At 45.3% G+C, this 22,417-nt stretch overlaps 1 protein-coding gene across 1 annotated transcript in view; it reads left to right on the forward strand.

Annotated features, from left to right (window-relative positions):
• Positions 1-16,736: 16,736 nt before the first annotated feature.
• LOC311226789 (multiple PDZ domain protein-like) overlaps positions 16,737-22,417 on the forward strand; it is a gene marked incomplete at its 3' end in the record, with an annotated part of 241,582 nt that continues 235,901 nt past the window's right edge. Inside the window, exon 1 of the mRNA XM_084312194.1 lies at positions 16,737-16,816. The remainder of the gene's footprint in view (positions 16,817-22,417) is intronic.

The raw sequence follows: 22,417 nt of genomic DNA on the forward strand, positions 1-22,417 counted from the left end.
TCAACACACAATTGACCGCGCTTTGGATCCATTCGCGCTCCCTCTTCTGTTTCCACCTTGTCCCCGTGACTGCCAAGGTGTTTCCCTTGGATTTTGTTGTTGTTCTGGCGCAGGACCCCCCTGTGTCCCCAACTGGGCCCGTCTCTGGTCATTTGGTTCCCCGTTGGAGCCCGTCTCCCCTCTTGGCTGTGCGGACTGGACTAGGGCTTGGAGGTATTCCACTACCTGTCCTGCCTCGGTTGGCTGTTGTTCTTGAGGGAGGCACGTCCTCCGCTCTTCCTCCACCCTGGCCCTCGCTGACTGGCTCCTCGTCATCGGGCCACGCCTCTCAGTTTGGTACTGATGGTGGGGGTGGGGGAAACCTAGGCAAGGGACACTGGTGGGCTGTAGAAACTGTTCATGTATTATCTCATACCTGCTGTCGGTCTCTATTCCAGCCGTACGGCCAGAGTCAACTCCCTGGGACTGCTGCAACCACATCGCTCTCCTCAGTTGCTTTCTTTGTCTCTTGGTTAAATGGCAGTCACCTGCAATGGACACTTCAGCGTGTATCGGCTCTGGTAAAACAGTTGTCTCTGGTTCTCTCTCCTCAAAGACCCCCTGTGTCGGAGTTAAAGACATTAGTTCCAGTCCCTCCGTCACGCTCGTCTCAGGAGGGGAGTCAGTCACATTCAAATCAATCAGGTTAACGTCACTGTTCAATTCGGTCAATGAAATGTCTGCAGAAGTTATCGGCATTTCCCCACTACCGGCATTATTTCTTTTCATCGCATTTCGTAATCTCTTTTTCTGTTTTTTGATTTTGGTACGCATTCTATACCGGCCTCCTTTCCTATACTTAAATACAAGGTTTTGTAAAGGCCTGAATATCTTTGGCCATTGTTTCTTCACTTTTATTGTGAGATTTCCAGTCGTTGAAATAGACAGATTGTCTACCCTTGCTATGGTTATTGCATCTAAACCTTCAGTTGCTCCAATCTGTGTATTTGCCATTCTCACTATTTTCAAACACTCGTTATATCACCGTTTGGGAAAAACCCGTTTCTCTGTACTATTTTTACAAACTTGAGTTAATATCACTCACACTCGCAGACTTATTTGGTGCAGACAGGAATTGACAAAACGCTTAGTTATACTACACCCAGACTTTAACAGTCAATTTGATCCCCCGTTGGAGTTTGGAATTGTCAGCACTGCCTCTGTCCGCCCTCGAGCAGCTGTGAAGAAAGAAATAAAAAAACCTACACTTAATTATCAGTGGCATTTCCCTTTCACAATCCATCATTATCTTTAAGCATGGAATGTCGGGCATCTTCTATACTAATATCACTTTAGAGAGCGTTAGTGCAATTTTCTTTCGAATTTTAACGACACAGCCTTCCAATCCCATCACATGACTCTGGGGAACACTATTTCGCATCAGCCTCTTCCGTCTGGAGGGAGGGAGGGAGAGAGAGAGAGAGAGGGGGGGGGTAGGTGGTGAGAGAGGGGGGGTAGGTGTAGGAGGGAGGGAAAGTGAGAAAGAGGGGGGTTGAGGAAGGGAGGGAAAGCAAGAGAGGAAGAGAGAGGGGGGGGTAGGTGTAGGAGGGAGGGAAAGAGAGAGAGAGGGGGGTTGAGGAAGGGAGGGAAAGCAAGAGAGGGAGGGAGAGAGAGAGAGAGAGAGGGGGGGGTAGGTGGTAAGAGAGAGGGGGGGGTAGGTGTAGGAGGGAGGGAAAGAGAGAGAGAGAGGGGGGTTGAGGAAGGGAGGGAAAGCAAGAGAGGGAGGGAGAGAGAGAGAGAGAGGGGGGGAGGGGGGGGGGTCCTAAAAGAGGGACATATCAACACGTCCGTGGCTTCCAAAACGTCACCACTGCCCATTAATCTAACCATACCGCCAACGTAATAAAGCCACGAACGACATAAACAAACTGCACCAGCTAAACACCTCCTGTATCTACCCCAGGACGGGAGTCCAAATCATGCCTCCACCGCCCCCTAGCACAGTTCCAACCACATCGCTTTGAAAAAATGAACCCCTTACAATGGTTACCCCTTGCCCCATCTAAAATGGCGACCACGGCGCTCCACCTAAGATGGCCGCGCACCACGAGACTTCCCAAGAATCCCCTCATGCCACGTCGACAGCAGGACGGGAGCCCCAGGCATGAATCTGGCGCCACCTAGTGGACTTTTAACCACATACCACCCATTCTGCTCGCTCGCTTCACACACCACACATATCGTCCTTTCAAACCCGTGCGCATGCGCGAATCTCTCATACGGCCTATCAATTCAGTTTAACCATAAGTACATTATTAACTTTCATACCGCGGCCCACACCACGCACTCAACATCAATACTAACATTAGTCAATACCGCAATTCACACGACGCATTCAACATCAATGATAATTCAGTTACACTGTAATACCATCCCATTCACAACATACAGTATTGAATAACCCTAGTAACATATTAGCACGCAGCCAGCCAGTCGCTAGCCACGACTAGCGGGCCATATAGCATGTAGCTAGTTAGCCGCTTAGCTCCGACTAGCGGCCTACTACACACCTAATAGCCGACGAGCCACGACGAGCGGTCTATTATGTCGAAGCAACTGTAATCCCAATATAAGCGCTAGTGTACAGATTTAATCAACAAAATAAAAACATTACAACATACATTGGTCGGCTCAAACACTAGCTTGACCCCACCGCCATTGTTTTTAGCAGTGCACCGGACGACTTCCGGGTCAAACTTTCCACTCCATTCGATCCCTTATTTTATTAATCAATGAACAAAACAACAATAATTCCTTATGTTATGTCAGTCATTCCTAACCTCTAACAAACATCCAAACATACATACTATTGCAACACATAACCTCAGATAAATTTCAAACATCCATTCAGATTTTGATCTCATGCTATTGTTATCAGAGCTCCCGCGCGGCCATCTTTAAAGATTTACATTTTATGTAAAAAATTTTAATAGCTTCCGCGCGTCTATTAAAACCGAGATTAAGAGCAATAGTTCACTTTAATTGTACCGAATGTTTAGATTACAAACCGCACATTGAAACGAATTGTTATCAAGTACTTTTTTATTCACCGATGCCGCGACGAAACATGTACCGAAATATGGCCCAGAGTTAGGGATGCTCGATATTGGCTTTTTTACCGATACCGATATTCCGATATTGTCCAACTCTTAATTTCGATACCGATACCGATACCGATATCAACCGATACCGATATATGCAGGGTTTCCCCCAAAAAAAACTGAATAATTTCAGGTAACTAATAATTTCACTGGATGCATTCAAAAGGCTTTCTAAATGTAAGCATTATCTGTGCAAAATATGATAATTAAAAAAGTTAAAATTAACATTACATATCTCTTGTTGTTGAATTAAACCAACATGCATACTTTTGACAATAAATAAAATAAGAATTGGTTCTTACTTGCTTGCCTGGGTAAATAAAGGTTAAATAAATGTAAAAAAAAAAAAAAAAAAATTGTTATTGTTTTTTTTTTTTTTTTTACCGATACCGATATTTGCCGATATCACATTTTACTGCCGATATCGGCCGATAATATCGGTCGGCCGATAATATCGGACATCCCTACCCAGAGTCTACACGTTCTAAAACGGATTTCCGCCGACTATCGTTTTCTGTAATCCACAAATCTCCATTTGTAGACAAACCTAGCCAGCCTCTCCCTAATCCATTTGACCGACCCCCAACACGGATCGATCTCCATTTAGTTCGGCTGATATCGTCCAGAGAGCTCACCCCCGTTGATTTGAAACGGTGAGCGGCTGCCTCGGCACAATACTTTCAAAAACCTCCGTGATAGCTCCGGTGAGGCCACCCTTTGCATATTACGTCCACGTTAATCATCTCGCGACCCGTAACTCCCATTATCATATCGACGCCCTTCATACTCACATCTTCTAATTACGTGACCCGAACAATGTTGGAATTATAGTATTAACGACACCACGATCCCGCCGATGGTTCAGATCCCCGCTTGTCGCCGTTTGAGAGACGGCGCCAAGCTGAGATCTGCTTCACCCCGCAAGCGTAGACCCACAACCCACCCATTTGTTCAGACACGAAAAAATTACCACACCTCATCTGTGCACGTTCCCGGGAAAAACGACTTAGGTCTGTCCATTAACCGGGATACACCCCATCGGACCTTCTTGACACCAGACTACCGAGACCACGATTCAATGGTCATTTCATTCTGATGCAGCCCGACACTTCAATTCGCGAGAAGCGTACTAAAAACACCCCCGCTGGCCGATTGAACTAATCAATATGATAACAGTGTTACGCACCCCAACGCCTCACTTATAACCCTCCCCGAGAGACATAATTGAGGTAAACTCTTCTGTCAACCCCAGTTCGAACAGAGCGTCCGTCGTGTTTTGCCATCACGACTTGTATCCACTCACCTATTTTCAGGTTTCTGATGTGTCGAATTTTTCCGGCAGCTGATCGATCCCGATGTCCAGTGTGGCCGTAAAAAAATCAAAATCAAGGACGCTTCACGTTCAGGGGTAACGGCACCAATTTGAAGTCACAAAGGGTCTATATTCTGTTCTGATGGATCAGAACAAACCTACTCTGCATTGTGAATTGCATCCCTTAAAAGCCCTATGTACTTTCAAAAGACCATAACTCTGGTCTTGTTTCACGGCGGCTATGCAGGAGAAAAAGAGGAGAAATTGTACCAGCATCTGTTTTAATTCAAAGTTAAAAGTGTAATCACAATGGTTCTGGTTCAATTAAAATAACGAATGCTATAGTCGGATCACTAGACACTATGCCGTCTGCGATCCAAAATAGACTAAAAAAAGTAGATTAAAGAATGGTAATTGTTGAGTTGTCTTTGTTCTCTGTTGATAACAAAGAGGATTCTGTTCTCGTTCCAAAAGCTTGTTCTCCTTGTTCTCCTCTGCTCGCGCCGTCCTCTGTGTGAAAAGGTGGGAGGTGTGTTCCTGTGTTGGTTCCATTTTCAGTGTGTCTCCACAGTCACACACCCCCCTTTTTATCAATGTGCCGGGAGTGTCTGCGTGATGTCACAGGAGTGACGTCAAGCAGATGTTTTCCTCCAATCACGGCCTCTCTAAGTTTGAATTTGAAATAGAAGGTTGTCCTCAGTAGTCCAATTCTCTCTCCTTTGTTTCAACTCAGAGAAATAGATACCGTCTAAACTAACTTAATACTTTGGTTATTAAACCCAAGATATATATATTCGAATTGAGATTGATTTCATAAACACAGAGATATCATTTTTGAATAGTTTCTCTTGATGCTAAATGAGAATCACAGTAGTTTTATCATTAAGCTCACTTCTATAGTTTTCTAATCATCTTCTTTTAACTTAAATCAATATCTATTTTATACAGTTATTATTCAGCACTTTTAGTATTTTCCAATGTAGTTTCAGAAGTGGCTTAATTTCCCTCTGTGATTATTACTCATAAACATTGCATTTTTCATATCATTAGATACAGAATTATTACCACAATATAACAGGATCATTTGCAGTTCATTTTAAGCTAATTTAGGTATAGAAACAGACATTTGAAAGTGTACCTGAGTTACTGAGATACTGAATCCTAGTCCCTCCTACGGCAGCTGTCCCCACATGTCGTGCCACAGGGCCAGTTTAACAGATAACACAGGATATGTGACTCTTGATCTATTGTCTGCAGCTGCCAACAGTTGTATGCAAATCTACCTCCTGTTGTGAGCCCAAGTCTCTGTAGACACACACAATCTCTGAGCTAAGTCACTCCAGTCAAATCAGGTTTAAACTATATTTGATTGCCAATTGTTACACTTTGACTGTTTCTATAAGACTAGAACACATGATTTTGATTAGTTACTGAATTCCTTAACCCAAGGTAACAGACATCCTTTTCTCTTATCTATTTGAACACCAGTTTCAGGCAGAATGCAGATCTATGGTTACCAAATGATACTGCACAGGCATTTAGGAATGGAATGCAACCCATCACACAGACAGCAGGTCAGTGTGTGAGACTCAGACAGCAGATCAGTGTGTGAGACTCAGACAGCAGGTCAGTGTGTGAGACTCAGAGAGCAGGTCAGTGTGTGAGACTCAGAGAGCAGGTCAGTGTGTGAGACTCAGACAGAAGGTCAGTGTGTGTGAGACTCAGAGAACAGGTCAGTGTGTGAGACTCAGACAGCAGGTCAGTGTGTGAGACTCAGAAAGCAGGTCAGTGTGTGTGACTCAGACAGCAGGTCAGTGTGTGTAACTCAGACAGCAGGTCAGTGTGTGAGACTCAGACAGCAGGTCAGTGTGTGTGTGTGTGTGTGAGACTCAGACAGCAGGTCATTGTGTGAGACTCACAGACAGCGGGGCAGTGGAGCGTCGGCTGTCCACGATGGGGGGTGTCGGGGTGTAGTGGGGCGCGCCGTGTCTGCTCTGCAGGGCGGGGATGGGTGGAGAGGGCTCCCTGTGCACCTGGGGACATACAACAGTCTGCTGGGTGGCAGCATGCACATTGCACAGGGTTTAGGGATGGGCACTTAAAAAAGAAAATCACAGGGAGCTCCAGTAGCTCACCATGTACCTCGACGCAAAAGCGTCGGGGAATACCGTGCTGCGTCACGGATCTGGTTGACTCCGAGTTCGATTCCCGGACCCGCCGTCATTTGCCGAATGTCTTCCCCTGTTCTCCCTCCCGTTTCACCCTGCATCTGTCGGTCATGCTTGACCAGAAAAAGCGATAAACGCTAAAAAATAAAGTAAAAAAAAAAAAAAAACACAGACTTGAGTAACTACATTTTTATGATTAAATAGAGTCCCTGAACGGAAACTAATCTCTTCTATGGATGCCTCAACACAGCCTCTAAAACAGTGGTCCCCAAACTACGGCCTGCCTCCACATTTGGCCCGGCCCCCTAGAGCCCCGGAGTTTTAAAAAAATAAAAATTAAATATTATGTGTGTGATTGACTGTGACATATTTGGTCACAGTCAAATATGTATATTGTTAAGACATTATTGTTATGTTACTTACATCATTTCTGTCATTCAGTGGTGGCGATAGTGCGCGCTGCTGTGCATCTACCTCTACGGGCACTGTTTGTGTGCTTTTAGCAGGTGTATTTGCCAACACCTGCAGAATAAACAAAAAAAAGAGAGAGAGACACCATTAGAACACATTAGGTTTAGGTTTACTTTATTTATTTGATCAAGGGGGACCAGCGTACATTAATAAAACATTAATGCACCAGTGTTCCATTCCCATTATTGATTGTAAATTGTATTTCAGATTGCATAATGGGTACAATACAGTACGGCTCAATACACACAATTGTTAAGGGGATGCAGACCAGAGAAAGACTTTCGTCTTGTTTACATCAGGGTCCCCCATTTTCAATTCATCATTATTAGTCAGGATGATTGCAATGAGTTTGTACATGTTATTTGTATAATAACATGATTATGTCTTGCTGATGGACCACGATTATTTTCAAGAGAAACAAACAGGCAAAATAAATAGCCTAGCTAGCTTAGTCAATCTGGACAAATACATTAGGCCTATACAGCACACTATCTGTACGGCGCCGTTTTGGTCGATTTGGAAGAGTTGAAAATCTGCTAAAATGCTGTTACTTGCCGTTGCCTTCCTGTTTCGTGGTGGAGTCGTCACTGCTGCTGGTTTAGCTCTAGGCGCCGGCGACAGTTTAGCAAAACTTAGTTTGCTTTGCTGTAGCTTTCTCCTCTTTGGCGACGGTGCCATCCTCGTTGTTGTTGCATGCAGCCACTCCAGCCAGGTTGCATGCAGCCAGGTAGGACGCGTGTATAGGCAGTGTGGTGTATGTGATGACGACGCGTCATCATGACGTATTGAACACACACCTCGGCTCGGCTGACGACCGTCACCCGACACCCGAGCAGCCAATATGCAAAGACGAGTACTGTGTAGTAGCGAGTCACAGTGCTGGCCGCGCAGTTGCCGCGGTTTGGGGGGAAAAACATGGGGGGGACAAATACTGCATTCTGAAATCATGCAGGGGACATTTTCCGGGGACCCCCCCGTAAGTTACGCCCCTGGACGGTACCCATACTTTCACTTAAGTATAATTTCTGGGTACTTTTTACACCCCTGCGGCTCACTCCCTGGACAGTCTGAAAATACCCGCTCCTGGCTTGTTTTTTCTTTTCTCCACCCCCATAATATTGTTCATTTTCTGCCTACAGTGAAACATGATAGCAGCTATCTGTTAGTTAAAGCTGTTGACAGAAAGTGCACTGACTTGTGTGCTGTTTGGGAACAGTTGACAATGTTTATGTAAAGCATGGATTGTCTGTAAACTTTATGCATTGTTGTCACTTGCCATATCTTGCTATGCTCGCTCATGCCTGTATTTTTTATGTCCGTTCTATTTTATAATTTTAATTTAATTTTATTTAATTTTTATTTTACTATTTTTAAACTGAATCATTTTAAACTATTTTTACTATTTGTGTTACTGAAAACTGTAAGCGGAGAGCCTATTGGGATGCTAGATCCTAATGTGAAACACTGTGATTCTACCTGTCTATCTTTTTATGCTCGCTTATGCCTGTATTTTTTACTGTTGTGAAGCACTTTGAACTGCAACCTCTGTATGAAAAGTGCTATACAAATAAAGTTATTATTATTATTATTAAAGCTCACCTGAATATGTGTTCTCAAGTTAATGCTGGCTGTGTGGGAAGTTGAGACTTGAGAGCAGCTTCGTTTTTGGCTGACACAATAAACACCTAAACACATATGTTTTAGGCGTTTTTTCAGTCAAACTCATAAATGTTTCCAGATAGGGCCATGGAGAGGCATTGTTGTTATTGACATCATCTTCATCAATGCCATCAGCCCTGGAAACATCGAATCCCTATGCCATTTCGCACGGACTGGTTCATTCATTCATTCAGTGGTCTGTGTTTTTATTTTTTTTACTTCCTGATTTGCGGAGCTGGAGTGGCATGTCCCGTCCTATCCTGCCTCTGATTGGCCTACCCGTAATGTTTTGGCCTAACCTTACCCAATCGTGAGTCGTCATACTCATATCTAAACCAACCAACCAATCATAGTGGGTTTTCTACGGGGAGTTATTTTTTTCACAAATCTTTATTTAGTCTGTTTCTCCGGACAGTAGCGTGTAGCGTTTTGGTCACGCTACGTCACTACTTGATTCTAAAAATAGCTGCACTACAGAGAGCACTACTTGGTTCAAAAGTAGCGACGCTACCATCACGCTACTGAGAAATGTAGTTAAGCTATGTAGCGTCGCTACTTGTAGCTAGCTACTGCCCATCACTGCAGGTGTAGAACACTGGTATTCTGACGTGACGACCCTTCCTCCTTTTATATTCTCCTTGGTATAGGACGCAGGTATTCTGATGTGATGACCCTTCCTTCTTTTATAGTTTCCTTGTTATAGAACGTAAGGTTATCCTATAACCCTAGTTATACGATACTGGCTGAGCATCTCGCTCTGCCTTCTGAGATAACCCATTATCTCTAGCACCTAGTGTGCTCCGGGAAACAAAACAAATGCACCCACTTGCACGTGACCACGCCACTCCCATGCGTCCCCTATATTACACAGGAAATGGTCACGCCTCACCCTTCCCAGTTCGATTTCCATAAGCGGAAAACATCCAAGGGACCTCAGGGCGCTAAGAGCGAGAGGCTCAGCCAGTATCATATAACTAGGGTTATAGGATAACCTTACGTTATATATCAACTGGCCTCGCGTCTCGCTCTGCCTTCTGAGATAAGGGCAGAGCGGACGCGTGGCCCGACAAATGCACCCCCTGAGGGCCCGTAAGCCCCAGCCAGGGAGGAGGAGAGTCCCGTCCACCCGCCCGTCCTAACGAAGGGGGGGAGGCAGTCAACTCCACCAAAGTGCGAAAAAGGGGGGGAAACCAGGCACCCCTGAACGCACAGCGCAAGCGGGACCACGTGTGACACAGCACCCCGCGGTCCACACCCACACACTCCTGCTAGCCCACCTGATGGCGGGATGCAGGAGAGGTCCCGGACCACAGGACCGCCTGGGAGACAGAACCCCTGTCCAGCCAACGTGTAGCAAAGGGCAATGCCCTCGCACAACCAATGTGACTGCTTGGACAGCGCCTCACCTGCGCGAGGGCCACTGTAACAAACAAACAGTTGATCGGAGGCCCTGAAACCCTGCGTGCGACTAAGTTAAACCTTCAGTGCACGGACAGGACACGACAGGTGCAGGCTCGACTCCAACCCACTAGCGTGAGGAGGAGGATGAAACGCCTGAATCACAATATCCCTGGAGCGAAAAGAGCTCCCGATATTCTTTGGCACGAAGACTGGATTAGGCCTCAGAGTCGCCCCGCTATCGGCCCGAATAGACAGGCACTCAGGCCGCACCGAGAGAGCACAAAGCTCACCCACGCGTTTAGCGGAGGTGATGGCCAAAAGGAACGCGGTCTTAAAAGACAGCCGATCCAACAGCACCTGCTCAAGAGGCTCAAATGGGGCCTCCGACAACCGACCCAGGACCAGTTGGAGGTCCCAACTCAAAGACAGAGAACGCTCCACAGGCTTGAGACGCCGAGTGCAAAGCAGGAAACGTTTCACTAGAGGGTGGCTGAACAGCGTACCGCCCTCAAGGCCCACGTGACAGGAGGATATAGCCGCGGCGTATACCCTCACCGTCGAGGCCGACAGCCTATCCAGGATAGACTGGAGGAAGGAAAGAACCGAGTCCAGGGGGCAAGACACTGGGTCCAGGCCCCCAACCTCACACCACTCTTGAAAGATACGCCACTTCCCAGCGTAAACCGCGGTAGTGGATGGAGCGCACACGTTCCGGATGGTGTTAACCACAGTAGGGTTCAGACACATCTCCTCCAGATTCACCCTTTCAGCAGCCAAACCATCAATGGCTGCCCCAGAACAGGACGCAGAAACATTGTCCCGTGAGCCTGGGAGAGGGCCTGCGACGACTCTGGAACAGGCCACGCCGGGGCCACCAAGAGCTGAATCAGGGCCGGGAACCACACAGCCGTGGCCCGGTCCGGCGCGACCAGGATCAAAGTCCTGCGCTCCTGACGCACCCGCTCCAACAGCTGAGCTATCAGGTGTATGGGGGGAACGTGCACAGAATCCCGGGCGGCCACGGATACATCGAGAAGGCATCCACTCCCAAAGGGGGGTTGTCCTTCCGACTGACCGAGAACCACAAGGGGCACCGGTGGGCCTGTCTGCTCGCAAACAGGTCCACCGCGGCCTTCACGAATTGGTCCCAGACCTGTCTGACTATGTCTGGATGCAGTCCCCACTCGTCGGGGTGAGGACCGCACCGCGACATCACATCTGCACCCACATTCTCCCTGCCTGGGATGTGGAGGGCCCTCAGGCTGCCCAGATTGAGAGACGCCCATAGCCAGAGCTCGACCGCCACCCGGTGCAGACGGGGGGAGCGTACTCCCCCCTGTCTGTTGATATACGACGCTGCCGTCGTGTTGTCCGTCCTGATCAAAACATGCATGTCCACCACAAGGCGGCCCAGCCGCTTGAGGTCCAGAAGGACTGCCTTCAATTCCAACACATTGATATGTAGAGCAGACCGGGCAGCATGGTACTGCCATCTGCCCCCTACTATGCGGGCCCGACACGTCTCCCCCATCCCGTGAGGGAGGCGTTGGTGAAGACCGTGACGTGTGATAGCCTGCTGCCCATGGGGACCCCGCTGGTGAGGGCACCAGGCCTCCGCTAGTGGTCGAGATCCCCCAGTACTGACAGGGGACCCTTCAGTCGCTTCCACTTGTCTCTCACCGGGTCTATTTTCATCCTGGAAAACCACCTCTGTATCCTCCTCATGAAGAGGAGGCAAAGAGGGACCACAGAGTGAGCAGATGCCATCATACCGCACAGGCGCATCACGGACAGCGCCGTAACCGCCCTGCCAGGACGGAACCTCCTGAGCACGCAGAGAATATCCTCTCGTCGCTGGTCTGAGAGGGTTGCCCTCATGGGCCTTGAGCTCAAAACCAAGCCCAAGTACTCCACCTGTTGACTGGGAAGAGGAGTACTCTTCTCCCAGTTCACAGCAAAACCAGTTGAACTTCTCTGCTCACATCGCAGCGACAACCAGAACCTGCATATTCCTCCTGAGCAACGTCAGAAGGATCCGCCCCTTCCTGACAAAAGAAGCCACCCAACTCCTTGTCCAATCAACAGTCATCTCCCGCCTCGACTACTGCAACGCACTGCTCGCTGGCCTCCCGGCCACTGCCACCAAGCCTCTTCAACTCATTCAGAACGCAGCTGCCCGCCTGATCTCAAACCTACCGAAGTCGGCCCATGTCACCCCACTTCTTAGGGACCTGCACTGGCTCCCCACTGCTGCACGTATCCGATTCAAGGCCCTCGACCTAGCATACCGTGCGGCAAAGGGAACTGCTCCCGCTTACCTCCGGTCAATGGTCTCTAACTACACAGTACACACCCTCAAGACCCCTACGCTCTGCATCTTCTGGCCGCCTCAGACCTACTCCTATCCAAGCCCCGGGAGGGTCATCAAAGAGAAGCCGCCTATTCTCAGTCCTTGCCCGACAATGGTGGAATGAACTACCCACCCCAGTTAGGAAATCCGTCCAATCTTCCGCTGTCGACTAAAGACGCACTTCTTCAACCATTATCTGAAATAATAATTACAAAGAATAAAAATAATAATAATAATAACTCTAACCCTAACTAACCTTACTGTCATGCACTTGTCCTAATAAACTAACCTACACTGTAACACGCAACACTTTGATGAACATTCTTACTCAGCTGATAGAGTTGTACCCTTCCTGATGACTTGTCATACAGAACTTGTAAGTCGCTTTGGATAAAAGCATCAGCTAAATGACTAAATGTAAATGTAATGTAAAACCCAGACTGGTGAGGAATTCCACCACCAGCCGGGTATGAGACCTGGCGACCTCCTCTGACCGGCTGAGGACCAGAATGTCGTCGAGGTAGAATAAGATTCGTATCCCCTGACGACGCAGAGGGCCCAGCGCGGTCTCCACGCACTTGGTGAAAGTGCGAGGAGCCAGAGAGTAGCCGAACGGCAGCCTCTGGTACTCGTACGCTACGCCCTCAAACAGGAAGCGTAGGAATGTCCTGTGAGGAGGGAAGATCGGGATGTTAAAATACGCATCCTTCAGGTCTATGGAGGTGAACCAGTCTCCCACTCTTTGACGGTCAACATTCTGAACCTTCTCGCCACAATCATACGATTGAACACGGACAGGTCCAGTATAGGTCTGACACCTCCCGATTTCTTGGGCACCAGAAAATAGCGGGAGTAAACGCCACGCATCGCGTCCTCCCTTGGGACCATGAAGATGGCCTGCTTTGCCAACAGAGATCGGATCTCGTCGGCCAGAGCTGTCACTGCCGCGGACCCTGACAAGAGGGTCTGTACCAAACCCAAAAACGGAGGGTAGGGTTGTGTAAACTGTAACACAAGCCCCTCCCTCAGCATTCTCTCCATCCACCTCGACATATGGCACTCCTGTAGCCATACGTGATGATAATCCCAAAGCACACCGCAGCCAACTGGCCAGGAACCGTAGATAGGAGGCCCGGTCCCTCCCGCTGTGTGTTGCCAACCCTGGACTCGCCAACCGCGCGAGCAGGTTGACTCTGCCAACTAGGGTTCCCCATCTGACAAATTTTTTTAGATACAGGGAACCCTGCTCCGTCGACAGACACAACACCAAGCTCACCAAACACAGATGCAGGACGTGTGGTGTGGGAGCCGCTTGACAGCACAGCATTCTCATAGACAGACCCAAGCCTAGCTAGCAACTGGGTGTCAGCCCCTGTCTCCATGAGAAGCGAAATGTGGGGCCGCTTGCTCTTTACTGGAAGAACGCGGCCCGCAGCCAAAGGGAACAAATCAGAACCCTGTGTCCCGTAGTGTAGCGGGGGGGGGGAGTAACCGGAGAGCGTGCTAGACACAGCTAGACGTCGATGGTATTTTAGGGCGTGCTCATCTAATGTAGCCGATCCCTCGGCCGCCGAGGCTGTCGGCCTTGTGATCACCTGTTTTCTTTGTGCCCAGGGTATCTCAGGCGGGGGAAACATGGCCGCTGGCCGGGGGCCTCGCCACAGCCGCTGGCGAGGCCGTCCTATCACCTCCGGCTGCGTGGTGTGGGGCGGTGTGGAGCCCAACATTGTGTAATTTCTCCTTCTCCTTCATAACAATCTCCAATTCCGAAGTGCATCTAGTTGCTTCCGTGTTGGAAACGAATGAGGAAGGGTGAGGCGTGACCACTTCCGGTGTAATATAGGGGACGAATGGGAGTGGCGTGGTCACGTGCAAGTGGGTGCATTTGTTTTGTTTCCCGGAGCACACTAGGTGCTAGAGATAATGGGTTATCTCAGAAGGCAGAGCGAGACGCGAGGCCAGTTGATATATAATGCTGGTATTCTGACGTGATGACCCTTCCGTCTTTTATAGTTTCCTTGGTATAGAACGCTGGTATTCTGACGTGATGACCCTTCCTTCTTTTATAGTCTCCTTGTTATAGAACGCTGGTATTCTGTCGTGATGACCCTTCCTTCTTTTATAGTCTCCTTGTTATAGAACGCTGGTATTCTGACGTGATGACCCTTCCTTCTTTTATAGTCTCCTTGTTATAGAACGCTGGTATTCTGACGTGATGACCCTTCCTTCTTTTATAGTCCTGTAATTTCCTGTGGTCCATACGTACTTTATTTACATATTTTAAGCGAGATCTGGCTGCACAAAGATATACATTTACATTTAGTCATTTAGCTGAACACTTTTATCCAAAGTGACTTACAGGTTCTGTACGACAAGCCATCAGGAAGGGCACACCTCTATAATGCTGAGTAACAATGTGCATCAAACAGTGCTGAAACTCGGGTGCTGCAGTGTTGAGTGCGTGGTAGTCGAGACATGTTAATATAGTTATAGGTAGGTATAGTAAACAAGGAAGATTATTTAGTGGAAGAGTGCATGATAGTAGAAGACGGTACGTATTTTTTTATTTTTCTTCTTTCATTTCAGATATAGCCAACAAATGAAAATACAATGGACCTGTCTCAAACCCCGCCCTCTTTTCTTGATCCTCCAATCACAACTGTCGCTTACCTCGGACAAACCAAGTTTGTCCGAGGTAAGCGACAGTTGTGATTGGAGGATCAAGAAAAGAGGGCGGGGTTTGAGACAGGTCCATTGCTACGGGCAGTTATTTTTAATAGTCACTCTGTAATTGTAAAAAAAAGAAAAGAAAACTGAGATGTATAGGCTTTGTCAAGTCAAGTCAAATGTATTTGTATAGCCCCAAATCACAACAAGTGGCCTCAACGGGCTTCACAGATCTATCACAATTAGGGATGCTCGATATTGGCTTTTTTACCGATACCGATATTCCGATATTGTCCAACTCCAATTTCCGATACCGATACCGATACCGATATCAACCGATACCGATATATGCAGGGTTTCCCCCCAAAAAAACGGAATAATTTCAGGTAACAAATAATTTCACTGGATGCATTCAAAAGGCTTTCTAAATGTAAGCATTATCTGTGCAAAATATGATCATTAAAAAAGTAAAAATGAACATTTTAAACCAACATGCATACTTTTGACAATAAATAAAATAAGAATTGGTTCTTACTTGCTTGCCTGGGTAAATAAAGGTTAAATAAATGTAAAAAAAAAAAAAAAAAAAAAAAAAATTGTTATTGTGTTTTTTTTTTTTTTTACCGATACCGATATTTTCCGATATCACATTTTACTGCCGATATCGGCCGATAATATCGGTCGGCCGATAATATCGGACATCCCTAATCACAATAGATCCACAATAAAAAAAACACCATAAAATCCACAGTTTTACAACACTCCCAGACTTTCCCCAATGAAGACTTGGGATCCCCCATCAGGGTGTCGGTGATATATAGTGTTGCTATGGATAATAGATGGATGGAGAATAGAACAAGCGAATAACTGGTATACAGTATATGCATACATACATGCGAGCACACCCACAACAGGTGGATGATACATGAATGAATGAATGAAAACTTTATTAACAGATTGCAGAATGGGTACAGTACGGCTCAATACACACAATTGTTAAGGGGATGCAGACCAGAGAAAGACGTTTGTCTTGTTTACATCAGGGTCCCCCATTTTCAATTCATAGTGAGATAGCACACACACACACACACACACACACACACACACACACACACACACACACACACACACACACACACACACACACACACACACACACACACACACACACACACACACATACACAAACACACACACACGCACACACACACACACAAACACACACACACACACACGCACACACACACACACACACACACATACACACACACACGCACACACACACACACACACACACATACACACACACACACACACACACACGCACACACATATACATGCACAAACACATACACACACACACACACACACACACACACACACACACACACACACACACACACACACACACCCTTTGGTCTGTGAGGATGTGATGTTGTGACCTCCTGGGGCCTGTTGTCATGGCGTCCGCCCGCCGAGGGGCGCTTGTTTCACAGCCTCGACATGAAGAACATGTCTGTAGGCTCCAGTTACACTCCGCCCCGTCCCCGTTAAGCCCGTCCCGCTAACCGGGACTCGGGAGGGAGGAGGACAACAGGACAGCCAGAGACTAGAGACAACAACCAGCCGAGTCTGATCATCTCACTGTGTAAGTTCATTATTTATTTATTTATTTGTTGCAAATGAAACGATTTTCTATCAATAAATGTAACGCGCGTGTTTTTTAATTCCCATTCCGAGCAAAACGGTCCGGTGTGGAGAAACGGGCGCAACATTCGCGACGCGCTTCTGAAGATGGGGGTTTCATATATAGGTTTAATTAAATATCCCCCCTTTCTAATGTAAAATATCCACATTGAAATATAAGTGGTCGCTTTGGATGTTTTATTTTCTGTAAAACTTTATATAATCCTAACTTTTGGTTGTGTGTGTGACTGTGTCTGGGCTGGGAGCCTGTTGCTTCAGGAGGAGGAGTCGCGTAAAGCGGATTGTCCCAAATAAACGTAGTGTTTATAAACAGATATTATATAGGAGTAGGCCTACTTTATTAATCCCGAGGGGAAATTCAGCACACAGATCATCGATCACAATAAACATTTAGGTAGTCATCAACAATAAGAATACACAGTCAAAGATATACATTCTAAAATATCTATATCTAAAATATACAGTAAGTACAGGAAGATACAAGGATGTATACAGTCCGGTGCAAACAAAAAAACTGCAGTGCAAAGAAATCGCATTGTTATTAAATATATATTCAAGGATAGGATTCATTAATAATAAAGACATAAAGACCTATACGATAATGCCAGGGACAGATGCTGCCTTACATTAATAACAAAGACATAAAGACATATAAGATAATGCCAGGGGACAGATGCTGTCTTACAATAATACATACCGGCCTATAAGATAATGCAGGATTCAGTTAATAACAAAGACATAAAGACCGATACGATAATGCAGGATTCATTAATAACAAAGACATAAAGACATATAAGATAATGCCAGGGACAGATGCTGTCTTACATTAATAACAAAGACATAAACGCCTATAAGATAATGCAGGATTCATTAATAACAAAGACATAAAGACCTATAAGATAATGCCAGGGACAGGCACACAAAAATAAGAATAAACAATAAAAAATCAGCTAAGACAGTCGATGGGGACCTGTTTGATTTGAATGAAGTCACAGGCAGCAAAAGCCACACAAACACAAACATACACGACATCACACTGTGTTTGAAGGCCAATGTGTCCCTGTTGTGTTTTGGCGATGATTAATAAGTGATTCAGAAGAGGTGGTTTACTGTTTCTCCCCCGTCAGGATGGTGAGCGTGATTATTGTGAGGAACGCGATGTGCAGCAGGAGTGAGTGCACTTTGTCAGAGCAGAGTGACAAATGATTTATCTGACTTTATTCATCGGAAAAACATCAGCCTGTTGATACTGAAGTCAAACCGCTTTTGTTCAGCAGAGCTTTAGCCTTTAAACTTTACCCAACGTATTGCATGATTTTACAAGTGATGGATGAATTAGCCTTTGTAACGAAGTGGCCGAGAGGCCAGACTGAGATTTGCACCAGATATTTAGCATGAATGAATGAATAAAAACTTTATTTAACAGATTGCAGAATGGGTACAATACAGTACGGCTCAATACACACAATTGTTAAGGGGATGCAGACCAGAGAAAGACATTTGTCTTGTTTACATCAGGGTCCCCCATTTTCAATTCATAGTGACATTTATGACATACACAAATTTGAAATTTATTTGAAGGATAAACCCCTTGAGATATGCTATCTCGTTTTCGAGGGGGTCCTTAACATAGGATACAAAACATACAATACAATACATAACAAAACAAAAAACAGGACAACAAATGCACTTATACACTGACAGACGCTCTCCCAAGCTCACCCCCACAATCCACACTGATTCCTCCCAAGAGGATCACCAATATATATATATGTTCCCTTATAAAACACATACAAAATTATAATTTGATCTGAAAACGACATGTAAGCCCTAACACAGTAAATCAATAACAGGTGCAAGTAGTCTGTAGATGAGTGAACAAAGATATCTTGAATAACCGGTAAGAAGTAAGAGATCTGAGTGAACTAGGCAGTTTGTTCCAATCAGCTGGTGCTTTATATTTAAAGGCAAGTCGACCGATAGCTTTGATGGTTCGAGGTATACTAAAGAAAGGAAGATCCGTGTGTCTTAAATTATAAGTTGAACTATATGGTGTTAAGAACTGCTTTAGATAGGGGGGATAATTAAAGTAAATACATTTGTAAACAAAAAGCAACCAATGAAAATGTCTTCTGAATTGGGGAGAAAGCCAGTTTAACAACTCAAACATAAGACAGTGATGGGTTCTATAAGGACACCTCAATATAAATCTGCAAACACTATTATAAGTAACATTTAAAGGACGGAGATTTGTTAGTGTGGTGTTTTGATAAACTATGTCTGCGTAATCCATTATTGGAAGTACCAGCTGTATAATGATTATTTTCCTAACCTGAAGAGAAAAACAGTTAATAGAACGATACAATATTCTCAGGCTACAATTTGTTTTCTTCATCACAGCATCAATGTGTGACTTGAAGGTGAGTTGAGAATCAAGCCAAAGACCCAGATACTTATATTCATCGACATTTTCAAGAGGAGCATCATCTAAAAACTTAATCGACAACTGATTTGATATTTGCACCAGATTTGATCTAGTACCAAACAGCATACTATAGGACTTCTTCTTATTTAATAAAAGTTTGTTAATAGATAACCATTTCTGGACAGCATCAAAATGAGTCTGTAAAGAGTACTGAATTTGTTGAATATCAGACTTAGAGGAATAAAACACTGTATCGTCAGCATACAATTGAGTAAGACAGTCTGATGGTATCAGGGTGAGATCATTAACAAATATAGAAAATAATAATGGTCCTAAAGATGAACCTTGAGGAACACCTTTATCCATAATAAAAAAATCAGACTGTTTACCATATGATACACACTGATGTCTCTGGTGGAGATAGGAATTGAACCAAAGTAAAGAATTATTAGAGACACCAATAGCACACAGTTTGTCAAGAAGAAGATAATGATCAACCAAATCAAAAGCCTTTGTGAGATCTATAAATATTGCACCAGTAACCATGTTATTGTCCATTGCTGAGTGAACATAATTGGTCAACTTCAGAAGGGCTGTAGTTGTGGAGTAGTTTGGCCTGAAACCAGATTGGCATCACAACATACATGACATCATGACATTTATGGCATAGGGACATACATGACATACAGGTATAGAGTACTGTTACATTTGTGACATATACGATATGCAAATATACAGTACTGTTACCCATAGATCCTAACAGAGATGATATACATATGATGGGGAGGAGACTGTACATTAGGAGGGGGTGGGTGGGTGGGAGAAAAAATATACATACGGTGGGGAGAGAATATATACATACGTGGGGAGGAGACTGTCTATTGGGGGGGGGGGGTTGACCTTTACATACATGACATCAGTTTCTAATTGCAGCCTCCCGTATGTGCTCTTTAAGAGCGGTTTTGGATGTGGGTAGGGATTCACATCTTTTTACGGTTGTGGGTAGGGCGTTCCACATTGTTGTGGCATAATTGCGAAATGTGTTTAGTCCCTTGTTTGTGCCGAATCTGGGTTGCACATGATTTGTTGGGCGTGGTATTCACTGACCTTTGGGAAGTATTTCGACATGTACATGGATACCTGTGTGGTGTAGTGTATCTTGTAGACCAGGCCCATTGCAAGTTGCTGTACTCTGTAGTCTACTCTAAGCCATCCTAGGTAGTCAAAGTGGGCAGGGGTGAGGTGGGTTCTAGGAGTAAGGTCAAGTAGTAGTCTGACCAGTTTGTTTTGTGATGTTTGTAATCTTGTTTTTAGCGCCTTTGAGGTGCTTTGGTACCAGAGGTGCAAGCATAGTCGTAGACTCGTAGTACCCTTGAATGAGTGCTCCTGCCAGAGTCTTCAGGGTATTCTTGTTTACCAGAGAGGAGATCCGGTACAATAATCTAGTTTGTTGGTTGACTTTTTTTATTACATTGGATGCCATTTTGTCACAGGAAAGATTTGCCTCTAGGATGGAACCCAGGTATGTAATTTCATCTTTCCTTGCGACAATATTGTCACCCACTGTAACTGAGAAGCCGTCGGCCTTGCTGAGTTTGTTATTTGAACCGAAGAGAATGGACTCTGTTTTACCCAGGTGTAATGATAGTTTGTTGTCAGCGAGCCAGGTGCAGATTCTGCCGAGTTCTGAGCTGAGGGTTTTTTCAACTTGTAACTTGTTCTTGTCAGAGACCAGCAGGGCTGAGTCGTCCGCGAACAAGAACAAGTTGCACGAGTCACAAGCTGACAACATGTCATTTGCATAAATTAGGAACAGTAGCGGTCCTAGTATGCTTCCTTGTGGAACACCACAGCTCACTGGGAGGGGGGGGGGGGAGAGTACCGTTTACCTCCACCATCTGTTCTCTCCCCTCCAGGTAGGATTGCATCCAGCTCACTGATATCACTGACTATCAAAACCAATTGCTTTTAGCTTGTCAATCAGAATGGAGTGATTGACAGTGTTGAATGCCTTTTGTAGGTCCAGCATGACCATGCCGCAGTATTTGCCCACGTCCACCTCTTGTTTGATGCATCATGTCCACAGTGTAGTTTCTAAAATATAGAGTAGGATATTACGACAGTGGCTCCAGAGGTAGAGCAGTCGTGTGGTAGTCGGAAGGTTCCCGGTTGTGTCCTTGAGCAAGACACTAAAACCCCTAATTGCTCCCGATGAGCAGGTCGGCACCTTGCATGGTCGCCTCCACCGTCGGTCTGAACGTGTGAGTGAATGGGTGAATGTGAGGAACAACAATTTTTAAAGCACTTTGGATAAAAGCTGTTTTATAAAAGCTATAAATGCACCATTTCTTCTATTTCTAATCTGTACGTCGGTTATATTGGCCTACATTCTTTGGACACCTACTGCTCTGCAAAATCTGTTCTTTGGGATAAATATCTGTACATTCAAGATTCAAGATTGTTTATTGTCATATGCACAGTTAAACAGACAGTTTGCCATACAATGAAAATCTTACTTTGCTAGTCCGCCCTTCACACAAAATCACACAATACTTATATCTGCATATAATCCTTTTCACATATCTGTAGATACTATATCTGTATTTGTACATATCCCTTACCTACTCTTACTAGTTACGCTGCTGACCAGTATGACTTCCATAGTGTCTTTATACCTGTATCACTGTATATATTAACAACTACAACCGATTAGCACTATATTACTCAGTGGTACTCATTTATATATTTTATACCCAGTTTAATCACCTGTACATTGTATATTATATATATATATATTACTATCGCACTTTACTGTTACATTTGCACTCTGGTTGGATGCCAAACTCATTTTCATTGTACTGTACGTGTGCTGTATGATGACAATACTTTTGAATCTAATCTAATCTAAACTCTGGGAGAGATCAACTAAATGTGGGTGTACGCAGACCATGCACTTGCTCTTAATGTCAGTTATAATAACCTTTTCCCTTGGGGAGGTGTTGATAACGGAACGGAACCCTTGCAGGTTGTGAAATACCACACTTATTATGGAGATTATTTTTACATAAACTCTGGTGATGCTCACATTGACAGTGTTGATCACTGAATACACACCTT

The sequence above is a fragment of the Notolepis coatsorum genome (genome assembly GCF_963971535.1).
Source record: "Notolepis coatsorum genome assembly, chromosome: 4".
Lineage (NCBI taxonomy): Eukaryota > Metazoa > Chordata > Actinopteri > Aulopiformes > Paralepididae > Notolepis > Notolepis coatsorum.